Source organism: Vombatus ursinus, unplaced genomic scaffold, assembly GCF_900497805.2.
Source record: "Vombatus ursinus unplaced genomic scaffold, bare-nosed wombat genome assembly UNPS02004080.1, whole genome shotgun sequence".
Classification (NCBI taxonomy): Eukaryota; Metazoa; Chordata; class Mammalia; order Diprotodontia; family Vombatidae; genus Vombatus; species Vombatus ursinus.
The window spans coordinates 546371-558645 of NW_020943858.1; the positions used below are offsets into that span (position 1 = coordinate 546371).

The 12275-nt window shown below is 35.8% G+C and overlaps 1 pseudogene; it reads left to right on the plus strand.

The window, feature by feature from the left end:
- The first annotated feature begins 77 nt into the window (after nucleotides 1-77).
- Nucleotides 78-12275, plus strand: part of LOC114053345 — a 51948-nt pseudogene continuing 39750 nt past the window's right edge.

Consider the following 12275-nt stretch of genomic DNA (forward strand, 5'->3'; position numbering starts at 1 on the left):
TAGACTAGCCTGAAGGGGAAGGGGGCCGGTGCATTCAGCCTCTCCACACAGAGCTCTTGGTTTTCAGGGACCATGTAATGAAAGCTACGGGGCAGCTAATGCAGCTGGTGGCTGGGGAAGTGAAGGCATCTCTCCTGGTGGGTGTGGGGACTGACGACCCCAGCCAAGAACCCACCCTGTGGTCTCAGACCCAGAAGATGCCGTTCCTACTGAGGTCAGGCCTGAACCATGAGAAAGGGGAGCAGGAGGGGACAGTGAGGTAGAGAGCTGAGAACTCCCACCAGTGGTCAGAAAGCTGCCGCCCACCCTATTACTGCTCTAGGGAGAAGGGTGGTGACTGTTACCTAGGAGTGAGGGGTGGGTGAAACAGAGACCTGATGAGGCCCTCGACCAATGAATGCCTCCCAAAGGGTGTGCTGTGATGGAGCCCGTGCTGAGGTGCTAGATTTACATGGGCCAGGGGAGCTGAGGACTTACTTGTACGTGTACACTACACAGACACACAATGAGCCAAGCTTTTCAGGAAGAGACACCATCCTGAACCAGGTGGTCCTTTAGGCTTTCCTAGACTTGGCTAGGATTAAATATTTCAATAAAATGAAAAAGTGTGACATTGCATAAGAAAAAAAAAACACAACCTACAATCTGTTGCTTCTAAGGATCACATTTTAAATAGAAAAAGATAAACATAATAAAATTGAGGGGATGGAAAAAAATTACCATACATCAAATGAATCCAGAAAAGCAGGGGTTACAATCATGGCATATCAGAAATAAAACAAACAAACAAACAAACAAAAAAAAACAAAAAAACATCATATATTTGACTTCTAGGGGCAGAGTAGAAAAAGCACTCAACTGAGCTCTTCTCACATTTCCCTCCAAATACCTTTAAAATAATGCCCGAAATCTCATTCTGGAGTAGTAGAGCGAACAAAAGGTCACAGTGAGACATTCTTCAAGCCCAAAACAACATCAGAGGGCAGAAAGAGAGATCTGTGACATGGGGGAGGAGACTAACCTGAAGCCCACTTAGATGAAACACTAGTGGTGAGACTAGGTGGTGACAGAAGCAGCAGCAAGAACTGGTAACTAGTCAGAAAGTGATTACAAGGGACCCTTGTGCTAGCACTGGATACAAGATGACAACGTCATTGCCCTCTTCTGGGTCATAGTTCAAGGATGGAGAGGAGTACTTTTGGTCAAGAGGGAGTGGGAACTCTGAGGAGCAACTGTTTGTCAACTCCATCGCCTATACTCACCTCTGGGTCATTGTTCAAAAGCAGGGAGCAACACTTTCCTTCAGGAGGGAGTGAAAGCCATGAAGGATATTTTCACTCTTTGCCCAAGGGATCAGGAGGGACCTTGAGATAACAGTTTATGGTCCCAGGGGATTAGGGGCCCTTCCTGAGTGCAGACTAGGAGAATAGTGACCACACCTCTCCCCAGATAAAAATACCTTGGAAACACCAAAAACTCCAAACCCCATAATTAGCTCTGAAAACTACAGTTCAAAAAAGACTGAAGTTTGAAACAATACTCCTCCACCCCCTACATTGGGAACAGAACCCAACATTAACATAAATGTCTAAATCAAGAAATAGGGTGGAAAAATGAACAAACAACAAAAAAAGAACCTGACCATAAAAAAGTCTATCATTAATTAGGGCAATTAGAAGGATGAAAGAGGGTACTGGAATAAGTCAATTATGTTGTATGATGTAAAAAAAAAAAATGGATAAGTGAGAAAGAGGCATGCAAAGGGAGAAGGGAGAGAAAGAATGGGGAAAAATCCTCTCACATAAAAGATGCACTCACAGAAGAGCTTTTAAAGTAGAGGGGGAAATGAGGCAGGGTGCTAGCAGGTGCCCCACAACACTTGAACCTTACTCATATCTAAATTGGTTCAAAGAGGGAATATGTGTGTATATATATACATACATATGTATATATATGTGTATATATATATATATATATATACATATATATATACACACACAGGCAATGCAATTGGTAATAGAAATCTATCTTACTTGTCAGGGAAATAAGAGGAAAAGGGAACAAGAGAAAGACGAGGTGATAAAAGGGAGGGCAGATAAAAGAAGGCAGTGGCCAGAAGCAAAACAGACCTGAGAGGAGACATAGTAGAAAAAGAGAGAGAGAAGGATAAACAGAAGAAAACCTGATTGAAGGAAATGCAGTTACTGATCATAATGGTGAATGTGAATGGAATGAACTCATCCATAAAACAGAAGCAGATAGCAGAATGAACTAGAAACCATAATCGGACAATATGTTGTTTACAAGAAAAACACTTGAAACACAGAGACACATGCAAAGTTAACATGAGGGCCTGAAGCAGAATCTTTTATGTTTCAGCTTAAGTATAAAAGGCAGCTCTCAGACCAAGCAAGAGTAAAAATAGACCTAATTAAAAGGGATAATCAGGGAAACTACATCTTGCTCAAAGGAACTATAAAAAATGAAGTAATATTAATACTAAACATATACCCATCAAATGATATAGCATCCAGATTCTTAAAGGAAAAGTTAAATGAATCATAGGAGAAAATAGACAGCAAAGCTATACTAGTGGGGGACCTTAACCTTCCCCTAACAGAGCTAGATAAATTTAACAATAAAATAAATGAGAAAGAAGTCAAGGAAATTAATAAAATCTTAGAGAAGTTAGATATGATAGACCTCTGGAGAATACTGAATTGGAGTAGAAAGAAGTATACCTTTTCCACAGTTGTACATAGTACCTTCTTAAAAACTAACTACATGTTAGGGCATAAAAACCTCACAAGTAAATGCAGAAAAGCAGAAATACCAAATGCATACCTTTCAGACCACAATGCAATAAAAATTACATTTAATAAAGGGCCATGGAAGCATAGATTAAAAGTTAATTGGAAATTAAACAATCTAATCCTAAAGAATTAATGTGTCAAAGAACAAATCACAGAAACAATCAATAATTTCATTAAAGAGAATGCCAACAATGAGGCAACATTCCAAAATTTGTGGGATGTACCCAAAGTAGTACTTAGGGGAAAATTTATATCTTTAAGTGCTTACATCAATAAAAGAGAGAAAAAGCAAAGCAATGAATTGGGCATGCAACTAAAAAACACCAGAACAAGAAAAAATTTAAGATCTCAAATTAAACATTAAAATCCTGAAAATCAAAGGAGAAATTAACAAAATTAAAAGTTAAAAAAATCTTTGAACTAATAAATAAAACTAGAAGCTGGTTTTATGAAAGCACCAATAAAATAGAGAAACTCTTGGTTAATTTGATTTAAAAAAAAAGAAGAGAACTAAATTACCAATATCAAAAATGAAAAGGGTGAATGTGCCACCAATGAAGATGAAATTAAAGCAATTATTAGTAGTTATTTTGCCCAATTATATGCCAGTAAAACTGACAATCTTAGTGAAATGGATGAATATTTACAAAAATACAAACTGCCCAGATTAATAGAAGAGGAAGTAAAATACTTAAATATAGAGTCTTCTTTACCCCAGGTCCAGTTCTCTAGCCACCACACCATCTAGCTGCCACACCAATCAAACTATTAAAGAATTATTTTATAGAGTTAGGAAAAATAATAACAAAATCATCAGGAAGAACTAAAGATCAAGAATATCAAGGGAATCAATGAAAAAAAGAAAGTGAAGGAAGGCAACCTAGCAGCTCCAGATTTCAAACTTTTTTTTACAAAGCAGTAATCATGAAAACAATCTGACACGGGCTAAGAAATAGAGTGATGGATCAGTGAAATGTATTAGTTACACAATTTTGTTGTTGTTGTTGTTGTTCAATTGATCCAGTCATGTCCAACTTCTTGTGACCTCGTGGCCCATACTGTCCATAGGTGTGGGTTCCCAATTGGGGAAAATAAGTGAAAAGTCATAAACACAAACTCTGTGAAAGGTCATAACTTAGATACTGAATCATAATTTAGAGACTAAGTCAAAACTTAGATAGTATGACCTATGAAAGTCATAACAAGAACATCATGACCCATATATGACTGGTACACGATCAATGCACAAATTTATGTTTGGGCATAACATTGGCTTAACACCCAAGCTCATTACTAAGCAGAAAACCAAAAATATCCACCAATCAGTAGTGATGTACTCTCTAGCTCCTCCTCCCTTTGTCTGTTTCTATAATTACCATGGGGATTTTGGGAGTTCTTTTGCAGGGGTCCACCATTGGTCTGGCTGCTGCTGCAGACTGCTGATTATCTGAACTCTTGGCAGGGATCCATCATACTGGCCCCTGATGTAAGTAACCCAATTGATTAAACTACTACCTATAATTAATCTGGAGCTCCTTGGCCTCTTCCTTTGGTATTGAACTTGTCCCACTGTTTGAGAGGGAGATGCAGGATTCCCTAGATGGAGGAATTCCAGACCTTAAATAGGGATTTTTCTTTTTGACGAAGATACTGGAGTGGTATTAGATCTTAAACTATGTTATAAGCCAATAATTATCAAAATTATGTGGAAATGGCTAGGAAATAGAAAGGCAAATCAGTAGAATAGATTAGAGATCCAGTACATAGTAACTAATGAATATAGTAACTTTGTGTTGGACAAATGTAAAGATTTAAGTTTTGGGTATAAAAATTGATTGTTTGGTAAAAACTGTTGGGAAAGCTGGAAAGCAGTCTGGCAGAAATTGAGCATAGGCCAATATCTTACTTTGTTTACCAAGATAAGGTCAAAATAGATACATGACCTAGATATAAAGGAAGATATCACAAGAAAATTAGAAGAACACGGAACATATTACCAGAGAACAACATATAATATACTAGAAATAGAGAGCATTCTGAGGTGTAAAATGGATAATTTCAATTACATTAAATTAAAAAGGTTTTGAACAAGTAAAATCAATGTGGCCAAGTAGAAAAGCAGAAAATCGGGGAAAAAATTTATAGATAGTCTCTCAGATGAAGGTCTCATTTCTCAAATCTATAAAGAATTTTGTCAAATTTATAAGAATGCAAGTCATTCCCCAATTGATAAATGGTCAAAGGATATGAATAGGCAGTTTTTCAATGAAGAAATCAAAACTATATAGTCATATGAAAAAAAATGCTCTAAGTCATTATTAATTAGAGAAATGCAAATTAAAACAACTTTGAGATATCATCTTACACCTATCAGATTGGCTAAAATGATAGATGCCTTTCAATTGGGGAATGGCTAAACAACTTGTGGTATTTGATTATGATGGAACAATACTGTGGTATAAGAAATGATGAGCTGTTTAATTTTAGAAAAACATGAAAAGACTTGCATGAAATAATGAAAAGTGAAATGAACAGTACCAAGAGAATGTTGTACTTGGTAACCAAAATATTATTCTAAGAACAACTTCGAATGGTTAATTTACCTTGAGTATCATATATATTCAAACCCACTACAAAGGACCTATGAAGGAAAATGCTATACACCACCAGAGAAAGAACTAATAAATAGAAGTATGTATAATATGGTGTATATATATATATATATATGTATATATTTGATTTTAATTGTAAACTTCTCTAGGGTGGGGTGGGGAGAGAGGGAGAAAAAAATAAAAAATGCACAGCAGGGAACAAAAGGAAACTTGGAAGCATGACAAAGCAAGTAGCTTTGAAAACATTATGCAGTATTTATTACATATATATTTTCTAAGTAAATGGTCTGATATGGAAATTCATGGCTTCATACTGAATCCTCTATGTTTTGCTGTGTACATGGAAATGTTTTTTTTTTTTGGTCTTTTTGTAAGTAATAAAGCTCAAAATGATTGGTAATGTTCTTTTTGTGTTGTATTTAAGTTCAAAATGAATAAAAATAAAAAATAAATAAAACACACACAAAAAAACAGATACTGGAGTGGTTTGCCATTTCCTCTTCCAGTAGATTAAAGCAAACAGAAGTTAAATGACTTACCCAGGGTTATACAGTTATTAAGTGTGAGAGGCTGCATTTGAACTTAAGTCTTCCTGACTCTAGGCCCAGCTCTCTATCCACTGAGCCACCTAACTGCCTCCTATAGGTACACAATACACAGTAATAAATGACTTTAGTAATCCAGTGTTTGCTAAACAAAAAGATCCAAGCTTTGGGGATAAAAACTCAATATTTGACGAATATTGCTGGGAAAATTAGAATGCTGTTTGGTAGAAGCTAGACAAACCAACATTTCACATTGTATACCAAGATAAGGTCAAAATGGATAAATGATTTAGACATAAGGGGTGATATCATAAGTAAATTAGGGAAACATGGAAAAAATGTATCAGTCAGATCTATGGACAAGAGAAGAGTTTATGACCAAACAAGAGATAGAGAGCATCACAGGATGAAAATGAATAACTTTTATTAAATTATGAAATTAAAAAGCTTTTGCATAAATAAAACTAATGCTACCAAAATTAGAAGGAAAAGAAACAATTGGGGGAAATTTTTGCAGCAAGTGTCTCTGATAAAGGTCTCATTTCTCAACTATATAGTGAACTGAGGCAAATTTATAAATATAACAGCAATTCCCCAGTTGATAAATGGTCAAAGAATATGAGCAGGCAGTTTTCAGAAGAAGAAATCAAAGCTTTCAATAGTCACATGAAAAAATGTTCAAAATCACTATTGATTAGAGAAATGCAAATTAAAACACCTCTGAGGTGCCACCTCACATCTATTAGATTGGCTAATATGACAGAAAAGGAAAATGATAAATGTTGGAGGGGATGTGGGAAAATTGGGACGCTAATGTACTATTAGGGCAGCTAGGTGGCACAATGGATAGAGTGCTGGTCCTAAAGTCAGGAAGACCTGAGTTCAAATATAGCCTCAAACACTATTAACTTTGTGATTCTGGGCAAGTTACTTCACTCTGTTTGCCTCTGATTCCTTACCTGAAAAATGACCTGCAGAAGGAAATAGCAAATTACTCTAGTACCTTTGCCAGGAAAACCACAGATGAGGTCGTGAAGAGTCATACATAACTGAAATGACTGAAAAACAACAATGTATTGTTAGTGGAGTTGTGAACTAGTCTAACCACTCTGGAGAACAATTTGGAAGTACACCCAAAGGGCTATAAATCTGAGCATATCCTTTGACCCAGAAATACCACTACTAGGTCTGTATCCCAAAGAGATCAGGAAAAAGGGATAAGGACCATTTGTACAAAAATATTTATAGCAGCTCTCTTTTTGTGTTGGAAATCAAGGGGATATCCATCAATTAGAGAATGGCTGAACAAGTTGTGGTATATGATTGTGGTGGAATACTACTGTGCTAAAAGAAATGATGAGTGGGATGGTTTAAGAAAAACCTGGGAAGACTTACGTGAAATCACCCAAAGTGAAATGAGCAGAACTGGGAGAATACGGTAACAGCAATATTGTAAGGATAATCAACTGTGAAAGACTTAGTTTCTCTGATCAAAACAATGACCTAAGACAATTATAGAAGGATCCATGATGAACAATGCTACCCACCTCCAGAGAGAGAACCGATAAACTCTGAATACAGTTTGAAGCATATATTTTTTTTAAAGCTCTTTATTTTTATTGTTTTATTTTGTTTGTGTTTTCTTTTGCAACATCACTAATATGGAAATATGTTTTGCATGACTTCACACATAATCAATATCAAATTGCTTGTGTTCTCAAGGAGGAAGGAGTGGCGGGAAGGAGGGAAAGAATTTGATACTCAAATTTTTTTAAATGTTAAATTTTTTTCATATAATTACTAAATATTTAATGAAATACAATTTTTAAAACATTCAAAAGGCGAAAAGGCATAAACAAAGAAATTACAGTATGCTGAAACATACCATACACAACAAATCAATGTCAGTAATAAACTTACATGCTCCAAATAGCTTAGCACCCACCGAGGGCACAACGATATAGGTAGAAACACAATAATAACAAGGCATTTTGGTATCCTTCTCTGAGTTTTGGATAAGTCTAACAGAAAGTTAAACAAATGAAACTGGAGTCAAAAGACTTGTGGGGTCTTCAAAATGGAACTGCAAAAGAGAATGGATTGTACATTTAAATAACTGGAGAAATAGAGCAGATTTTCAGATAAGAATGTCAGAATTTTAAAGTGAAAGTACAAGAGAATTTTAGACAGAATGGTACCCAGAAGAATTTTAAGTATAAAACATTAAACACTAAGGAAGAAGTGGCCCTGTTACAGTGGCTGCATAGGACACATTGCCTTTACACTTTTCCAGAAATGACCAATGAAGTTTCATCATTGTGCCAGATCTCAATTTAACTTACAGGAGTATTTTAAAGAAATATTTGGGGGGCAGCTAGGTGGCGCAGTGGATAGAGCACTGGCCCTGGATTCAGGAGGACCTGAGTTCAAATTCGGCCTCAGACATATAACACTTACTGGCTGTGTGACTCTGGGCAAGTCACTTAACCCCATTGCCTAGCCAAAAAAAAAAAAAAATGAAATAGTTGGACCTAGCACCACTTTCCCCACAATTTTACGTAAACAAGAACCAAACTATGACACTCCAACTGATATTGAAAATCCATTTTTCAAGCCATTCACTTATACCAAAGTATAGGATTGCCTGAGGTATAGTAAGAGTACAGGTTCTGGACCACTGAGTACTGGATATGGAAGACTGATCTAGGGGGACATATTTTAATGACCATTTTTAATATTTCACATAAATAAAACTTTGTCCTGAAGAAGTGGCAGCTCTTTGGTGTTATTTTAATCTACAAGAAATATGATAAGAAGATGCCCTCCAATGAAGACCTACTTCTTCATGTATCCATTGAAAATTCATTGTGAAACATTGCAAGCCTAATTTCTTCCTGATTCTTTTCTAGTTGTCCTAGAAGTTTTTATCAAGCAGGGAGTTCACTCTTAAGTAATTTATATTTTCAAGTTCATCAAACACAAGTTTATAGAATTCCTTTGTTTCTGGTTCTCATTTGTCTAGTCTGTTCCATTGGTCTATTTCATCATTTTTTAACGAGTGTCAAATGGTTTTGATGACCACTGTTTCATAATAGAGTTTAAGCTCCAAATATGCAATTTCTCTTTCATTTTGAACTTTTTTTCATTATTTTCCTTTATATTCTAGATCTTTTGTTTCACCAAATGAGTTTGATTACTATTTTAATGTGTTCTGTAAAGTATACCTATGATTCTGTCATTGATGTAACATTCAATCAGTTAATTAACTCTGGGAATAGTGTCATTTTTATTATATCGGTATGGCCCAGCCATGAACAATGTCCTCTAAGTATTAAAATTGTTCTTTACTTCTTTCAGGGAAGCTTTGTAATTAGATTTAATGAGGTATTCGGTGGTCTTTGGCAGACTTATCCTCAAGTATTTTACGCAAGTTTTCATTATTCTGAATGGGATGAGGGCTACCAGCTCTAAACCATGCCCTCTCCCACCCCTTCCAGCTCCCTCTTATGTGTTCTTTTCTCCCATAGAGGTAAGCTCATTAAGGGTAGGGAATGTCTTTCTTGCTTGTATTTCTAGACTTAGCCCTTAGCACAGTGCCTGGCACTTAGCAAGTGCTTAATAAATGTTTTATCCATTTTTCTTTCTATCTCTTAATCCCTCTGTCCATCTCTCTCTCTATTATCAGTCACCTATCTATTAAATATCTACTCTCTTTGGACTCTTTGATCCAAAGAAACTGGCCACCTCGATGTTCTTCAGACTAGACACTCCATCTCCTGATCTGGGCATTTTTGCTTCCTGTCCCCCATGCCTGGAATTGTCTCCCTCCTCAGAGCTTTCCTATCTCCCTTCAAGTCTCAGCTAAAATCCCACTTTGCTGATCTCCCTAAGTGCTCAGGCCCTCTATTATCTCTAATTTTTTAATATATAATGTTGTCAAATATTGTATATCATACATATTAATGACAAATATTATATAAATACTTTGTACATAGCTTTAAATATGTTGTCTCTGACATTCGAATGTAAGATTCTTGAGAACAGAGATTCCCTTTTACTTATCTGTATACCCTCAGCACTTATTCAGTGCCTACAACATAGCAGGTGATTAACAAATGTCTATCTACCTATCTATCATTTACATAGTTAATCATCTATCTAATGATCCTGATTATCTCTCACCCTCATATGTATAACTAGTATCCAAGTCTTGTCATTACCAAAACATATCTGTCACTCATTCCCTTTTCTCCACTTCACTTCAGACTTACTCTAACAAGTTCAGTGTTTACCCAGATTGCAATACAAATAAAGGACATGACTTTGGAAAAGTGTTCTCCAAACTCATCCAGTGTCAACTGCAGGGGTGGCTTCTCCTGCTCGGTTGCATCCATGTCATTACGGATTTTTGCCAAATTCAGCATTCACCCCATTGTTCTAGCCATTCCCACTGCTATTCTAGCAACAACATTTGTACCAGAAAAGAGTATTTTCCTCTTATTGTTGTGCACAGCCCATTGATCGGGAACTGGGTCAGTGGGTTTTATGACAGAAATTCATCTACGAAAATTGACTGATCTGCTCTTTTTAAAAATATTTTATTGATTATCTTCTGTTTCTTATGTCATCATCATTTCCCCAAGTATCTCTGTCCCTTTCTCTCCCAGAGATCTATCTCATATCACAAATAGTATATTTTAGAGAGAAAAAATGAACACAATTGATAGACACATTGAAAAAATCCAAAAGTATGTGCAATGTGTAACACCTACGGACCTCTCAGCTCTGAAAAGGGATAGGTTGGCGGTATTTATCTCTTCAAGTCCCTCTTGATTTTTATAATTTTATTTTATTTTGATATTTTTGGTGTGTTGGTGTTCTTTCCATTTACATTGTTTTAGTTAATGTGTATATTGTTTTCTTGACTCTGCTTCCTCAAGAAAAGAGAGTTAAATATCTTGGCTCACTCTTATAGTTTCTCTTAACTTTATGTTGGTGCAATCTGTCCATCAATTGAGAACAAAGGGAAAGAATTGTATTGGTTCTAGGACATTTATTTGATTCAAAGAAACTTCCCAATTTGCAATTTTATATCAAGCTTCCAAGAGATATCACTACATTTTGTTTGTTGAAATACCAGGTACCATTTGTAGGTACTTTTTAACAACAGAAGGCAAGATTTGATTCCTGTGGATTGAAAGACAGAGTGGACTTCATTGAACTACAACAACCACCATACTCGAGAAAAGAATGATCAATGTGTCTAATGTATTTACTTAAGGAATGGTCTTGTGTATTATTAAGCAAAATAATACTTAGAGAAGATTTAATATTTTTCTGAGAGTTGTAATTTTTCCAATATTGATGTAAACTTGACATCAATTAGAAGTCTCTACTTCCTATTAGATGAAAGTCTTTCTTTCTTTTCCTTTTTTTGGTATTTATTTAGTATTTTATTTTTCTCCAGTTACATGTAAAAACAATTTTTAACATTTGTTTTTAAAACTTTGAGTTCCAAATTATCTCCCTTTCTCCCTCTCCCCCCTCCTCCCAGTGAGGAGGAAAGCAATTCGATATAGGTTATATGTGTGTAGTCATGCAAAATATATCCATAATGGTCATGTTGTGAAAGAAAATATAGACAAAAAAACTCAAGAAAAATAAAGAAAGTAAAAAAAAAAGTATGCTCCAATCTGTATTCAGACACCATCACTTCTTTCTCTGGGAATGGATAACATTTTTATCATAAGTCCTTCAGAGTTGTCTTGGATCATTGTATTGCTGAGAATAGCTAAGTCATTCACAGCTGATCATCTTACAATATTGTTGTTACTTTGTACACAGTACATTTCACTTTGCATCAGCCCATGCAAGTCTTTCCAGGTTTTTCTGAGAGCATCCTGCTCATCATTTCTTATAGTACAATAGTATTCCATCATAATCACATGCCACTACTTGTTCAGTCATTACCCAATTGATGGACTTCCCCTCCACTTCTAATTCCTTATGCCCAGAAAAGAGCTGCTATAAATATTTTTTGTACATATAGATCCTTTTCCTTTTCGTTTTTTATCTCTTTTGGGATACAGACATAGTAGTGATATTGCTAGGTCAAAGGGTATGCATGATTTCATAACCCTTTGGGCATAGTTCCAAATTGCTCTACCAAATGGTTGAATCAGTTCACGATTCCACCAACAGTGCAGTAATGCCTCGTTATTCCCACATCCCCTCCATCATTTGTCATTTACCTTTTCTGTCCTATTAGACAGTCTAATAGGCATGAGGTAGTACCTCAGAATTAT